This window comes from Leptidea sinapis, chromosome 16 (genome assembly GCF_905404315.1).
Source record: "Leptidea sinapis chromosome 16, ilLepSina1.1, whole genome shotgun sequence".
NCBI lineage: Eukaryota > Metazoa > Arthropoda > Insecta > Lepidoptera > Pieridae > Leptidea > Leptidea sinapis.
This window is the reverse complement of record NC_066280.1, coordinates 343,715-350,414: the sequence shown is the minus strand read 5'-3', so window position 1 is coordinate 350,414 and position 6,700 is coordinate 343,715.

The following is a 6,700-nucleotide window of genomic DNA, read 5'->3' as shown; positions in this document are numbered from 1 at the left end:
GGAGCAGTTATCTTGAACTTACGACTCAATTCTAAACTAGTTTCGCATTGTCTAAACTATTCATAGTTTCTTATGTGGTTATTGCAACTGTAGTTAATAATTATCAACAATAAAATTAACTGAAAGTGTTCAAAAAAATTTGGAAAAAAGTCCTAAACCACAATTAGGTGAAAAAAGCGGATAAAAGGGGAAAAAAATATTATCTCCTAAACTACGCAGAATCGTAAAACATACATAGGGGTGATTCGGATACTCATCACCATGAGGCTTTCAGGTTTTAGCTTTGAACGTCAACTTCTCGGCTACCCTGTATATAAGAAGGTCAGAAAGACAAGGTGGTATCGACAGATTTCAAAATTATGTTTTCTTGCCAAAGTGTTTGAGCTCATCATCTTTTCCATAATTTTCATAATCAACTTTTCCCTAGCCTTAAAAATGTGTTAAACCAACAACAGCATGGTTTTATAAAAGTAAGATCAACGGTTACTAATTTACTTGTTTTCACTGACTTCTTAACTGATTGCATGGACGGTGGTCAACAAATTGACGTATTTTATACAGATTACACCAAAGCTTTCGACTGCATAGATCATAGAATCCTTCTTCAGAAACCTGCTGGTCTTGGTATTAGGGGTAACTTATTTAGATGGTTGAGTTCGTACGTAAAAAACAGAACTCAGGCAGTTGTTTTAAATGGCTACACCTCCTCATGGATCACGATACCTACTGGAGTTCCTCAGGGCTCACTCCTAGGTCCTTTATTATTTATCTGTTTCATAAATGACATCGATACATGCTTTCATCATTACAATTATTTACTTTTCGCTGACGACATGAAGATATTTCGGCCCATCAACGATATCTATGACGTTGATCTCCTTCAGGAAGATCTCAATAGACTAGCAACATATTTTAGTAATAATAAGCTTTGGCTTAATATACCTAAACGTCTTTTTATAAGTTTTTTCCGTAAAAAGCTAATCATCAAATTTAATTATACTTTAAATAATCAATTTCTATTGCGGGTCGATTGTGTCACAGAACTAGGTGTAGCTCTTGATTGCAATCTAACTTACGAATGTCACATCGACAATATTGCAAATAAGGCATCACAAGCACTTGGGTTTATAATACGTTCAGCGAACTGCTTTAAGAGAATGAAAACATTAAAAATTATTTTTTGCGCTTATGTTCGTAGTCATTTAGAGTATGCTAGTCAAATCTGGAATCCTTTTATATATGATACATAGTATAAGAATTGAACAAATACAGAAAAAATTTAAAATGAAAGAAATTATAAGTTTAGAATTCCCAAAACAGATTACAAAACTCGGTGTACTCGATTTCATCTCCTACCATTAACACTCCGTAGATCCATGGCTGATATTACGACTATTATGAAAATTTCTCAGGGTAAGATTGACAGTCCAACCTTGTTATCTAAAATAAACCTCAATATACGGTACCAACATTCTAGAAAAAAGAATCTCCTCCATATTCCACTCATGCGCACAAACTATAGATCACACTCCTTTATACCACGTACTTCGTATAATTTTAACAAACTAAAATCATCCGAAATAGATCTTTTTTGTTCCAGTTTAGGTACTGTTAAGAAACATATTATACAAGATTATTTGCAAGTCACAGAAAACTAATATAATGACAACATAATATATGTATACTTTAAGTCAATTTAAATTGCAAAAAAACATAGTAATGCCTTTAATAAGTTTAAGCATTTGTAAAAACGTAAAAAAAGTACTATTTAATACCTATTTGTGGAGGCTTTTAATTGGCCTATATATAAACATGTAGATATATGTATTTGTATTGACGGCTATTAGCCACCCTATGAAAATAAAATAAGAAGTACCTAGGGATTATTTATCTGGTTTTTTTCGATGTGACTTGGCTTGGCTTGTATCTGGAATAAGTCCATGTGTATAAGGGACGAGGATCTAGCTTGAATAGTGTTTATAATTTTTATTTCCTTATCTTGAGTTCCTTTACAAATCCCACTCCAGGATAAGGCCACAAAAATATACTCGTTAACGACCAACAGTTCGGGAACACAATTTTTTGTAGGCAATAAATTATTATGAAATCATTTATTCTTTTTGTCACCATCATATAATAGCTACTGCCGTCAAGGTTTGCTCTTCACTGACTCCTAAGTGGCTTAAACTGCCCAGAAATTTTAAATGAGCCCTGTTATATGGGTATCAATTCAAAGGGTAACTGAAAAGAAATAGAAAAATTAAAGACTTTTTTTAAAGATAAGTGCCAAATTGTTATTTGTATATTTAAATATACAAAGAATATACTTTTTTTTATGGAATTGGAGGAAAACCGAGCGAAAGGGTCACCGGGCGTTAAGTGATCAGTGCCGCCCACTTTCTCTTGCAACACCAGAGGAATCACATTTCGTATCATCGTCGAAACACTGCACAAGGAAGCTCATTCCACAGCTTGTTAGTAAGTGGAAGAAATCACCTTGAAAACCGCACTATGGAGGACCGCCATACATCCAGATGGTGGGGATGATATTCTAATTTGTGGCTTGATTATTATATTATTGTACTCAATATATTTGTTTGGGCTGATTCCTCCCTCTGACTTTCCGAATAATCATAATATCGAATACCCACCATTTGGTGAGATTATCAAACAAACTTCGGCATTAATTGAAAATGTACTAAAACGACGTATTCAAAAAAAAATTGCATATCGAGCTTGAAATTCAATGTATCTATTCTACACGTAGTCAGTACAAATTTAAAAGTATTTAATAGTTAAAATTATAAAAATAAGAATTGTTTTTTCCTTACACACGTCTTAATTTTGAAAAATCGGTCCAGCCCTTATGTAGAGTTCACTAACATACACATAAGCAGGAGAATTACATTATATGGATGGAATTGAGAATCTAAACCAACCTCAAATTCACTGAAACACACAAAAAAATCATCAAAATCGGTCCAGCTGCTTAGGTAGTTCAATTGTGAATCTAAACTATTCTCAAATCCACCTGAAGACACACACCAATCTCAAATTTACTGCAATACACAAAAAAATATATCGTACATAAAATTTATCGTAGTCCAATTAAATTATATTCGATTGCCATCTTGAAACTCTATTGCGTATCTGTGGTTGAAATAGAATAATATTAAAATCGCGATACATAAATAGGTTTTGATCGTAAACTGGTAAAAAATTGAAGGTGTATGTATTTTTAACGCTGAATCTTATGATTTATTATTTAATAAAAATTAAAAAAAAATATTTAGGGGTATGAAAACTAGATGTTGGCCGATTCCCAGACCTACCCGATATACACACAGATTTTCAAACAAATTGGTTTAGCAGTTCCGGAGGAGTTTGGTAACAAACACCGGGTCACGAGAATTTTATATTTAAGAGGTAATGTTGATGATAAAAATAAATAATTAAATGAGCAACGTCTCGTGATAACAAGACCATTCATATCACGCGCCGCACAGAAACGAAGTTCCTATAGAACGCTGTTCATTCATTTTGGAATGGGTGGTAGTTTTTTGACTTTCAATAAGTGATTTCACATCCTATTTTGAATAAAAATATTTGAATTTGAATTTGAAATTTGAATATAACATAAATGACTTTCTTAATGATGCCACAGATTGGGAATGGAGTGACCACCCTCAGGCTATTAAATAACAAGTTTAATTGTACAATATTACTTTCTAAACATATATATTCGATGAATTTGTTGCGCCCATTCTTCTCAGGTCTGAGGCATTCATTTTGGAATGGCTGGTAATTTTTTTTGACTTTCAATAAGTGATTTCACATCCTATTTTGAATAAAAATATTTGAATTTGAATTTGTGTTTCTCGGTCGCTTTGGATAGGGTATGTTGACAAGTAGATCCTGCTTCTCCGGTGCGCGGGCACTTACGAGGCAGTGTATTTTAATGGCAGTGCCATTAAATGCCTCGTAAATAAGTGTATCCTATTCTCTGAAAAAATTCAGGTAGTTAAATCACGTGAAATGTTTGCAACAATCTGAAAAAAAAACCTCAATCCTACCAACTCTGTCAACGCACCACATGCCACGACTGAATACTTTGCTGTTGTGAGGTCCGCCATGTTGAATCTAGCGCTGCTGCAATAAACAAAATGAGCTATTTTTCTTTGATTAATTAATGGTTGTCTTCCGTTCAAATTTCCTTTCATAACTTTTTGTTGTGTTCTGAAATGAAACTATTATAATATTAGATATGTGTCACAAATATGCGTGGGAAAATTTTTAACACAATAAAATCATATATACTAATGAATGAATTAAAATGTTCTGCAGAAATAATCACTTATAGTTTTTCTTTTATATTTAGCTTTGTAATAAAATGTTGCGTAATATTTATTTATATTTCATAAGTAAATTTATAACTATCGCAACCACTTGCGCTATGTCGGACTTTGGTTCTCCTACGGATCTCCTCATTTCTGATTGGATTCGATTGCATGTGTCCAAAAAATGTCATTAAAATTTAAAAACAATTTTTTTTGAACGATAACGGACTCGAACCCACGACCTCTGGCGTTCCGTGCCAGTGCTCTGGGAACTGAGCTAATCGTTTGAGTGACATATCGTCATAAAATCTTGTATGCTTTGTTCATCTCTCAGGTTGTGGCTTCATCTACAGGATCTACTTAACAGTTGATAACCTGCTGAACCCCAATATTTGCATATTAGGAAATTGACTTGAGATGTCGCTCTTATAAATCTATACAATTTGTTATGGTTTTAAAGTGATAACCCTCACTTCTAGGATTAATACACGAATAAAATTTGAAAACAAATTATTATGAACGATGCGGGACTTGAAACTACGACCTCTGGCGTTCCGTGCCAGTGCTCTGCCAACTGAGCTAACCGTTCGTGTGACATATCGTCATAAAATCTTGTATGCTTTGTTCAACTCCAAGGTTGTGGCTTCATCTACACTCTACAGGATCTACTTTACAGTTGATAACCTGCTCAACCCTAATATTTGCATATTAGAAAATTGACTTGAGATGTCGCTCTTATAAATCTATACAATTTGTTATGGTTTTAAAGTGATAACCCTCACTTCTAGGATTAATACACGAATAAAATTTGAAAACAAATTTTTATGAACGATGCGGGACTCGATATTACGACCTCCGGCATTCCGTGCCAAGCTCTGCCAACTGAGCTAACCGTTCGAGTGACATATCGTCATAAAATCTTGTATGCTTTGTTCAACTCTCAGGTTGTGGCTTCATCCCGCATCCCCACAGTCCCGCATGTTCATAGCATGTGGTTTTAAAATTTTATTTGTGTATTAATCCTAGAAGTGAGGGATATCAATTTAAAAAAACATAACAAATTTTATGTCAATAAATTAAAGAGAGCATGTACACATATCATACTAATACCAGAATCAAAGAAAAATTATTAATGCCCGCTTATTGGTCAAGTAAACCACTTTGCATAGATTGCATTGATTTAAAAAAAGTGGCAAGGTGTTAGCCACTTGTTTTTATTAAAGCTCAACTTTCTGAAGTGATGATACCTAAATTGTAACTTGATATAACTTTGATATTCATAAGTGCCATTTTTACCTACATTATTTTGATACCGCAAGTATTATAGGCAGTGTTGACAGGGGTTGGTTAAGTGAATCCAAGCAGCTGCTTTTCACCACTAGCAATATGTCAAAATATTAAATCCCAACCACACCACCTTGATGTCTGGCAATGAATAGCCGCAACAGTTTTTATTTATATGAAAATAAGGGACTAGACGAGCAGTACGTTCAGCTGATGGTGTATCAATGATACGCCCTGCCCATTACAATGCAGTGTCGCTCAGGATTCTTGAAATACCCCAAAAATACTGTGTGGCACTACAACTGCGTTCGTCACCTTTAGACATAAGATGTCAAGTCTCATTTGCCCAGTAATTTCTACTACGGCGACCTTAGGACCGAAACACATTACTGCTTCACGGCAGAAATAGGCGCCGTTATGGTAGCTATAATCTAGCCGGCATCCTGTGCTAAAGTACGTCCCACAAGTAACCTGGTCACTGGACACAATTATTCTATTCTATTCGCTATTCAAGTTTGGCTGGAAGTCAACATTCCGAACTTTGCAAGAGCTGAAGTATGCCTATAGTTTAGCCCAGATTTTTTGTCTAATAAATCTCTAGTATAAGCAGTTACTGAAAACAAAAAAAGCGCGTACACCTTCCTTAAAGGCCGGCAACGCTCTTGTGATTCCTGTGGTGTTGCAAGAGAATGTGGGCGGCGGTGATCACTTAACACCAGGTGACCCGTACGCTCGTTTGTCCTCCTATTCCATAAAAAAAAAATCTCAGTGCGCAAGTCTATAGCAACCAAACAGCTGTAAGGCTGGCATCAGAACCGAAGATACTCATTTCAAATGGGATTCTTTATTATTTTAAAAACAAATTAAAATAATTTTATTCAAATTCTCATAGAACTTGTATGATCTTTTAAAGTATTTTTATATGTTTGTATAATTATAATAGACTGTTCTCTCTAGGTCTAGTATCTGTTATTTAATTTAGTAAATCATTTGTAAGACTGTCTGTTTCTGAATAAATAAATAAAATAAAATAAAATAAAATTATTTATTACTGTGACTTCAATAATAAAGTACAAAAT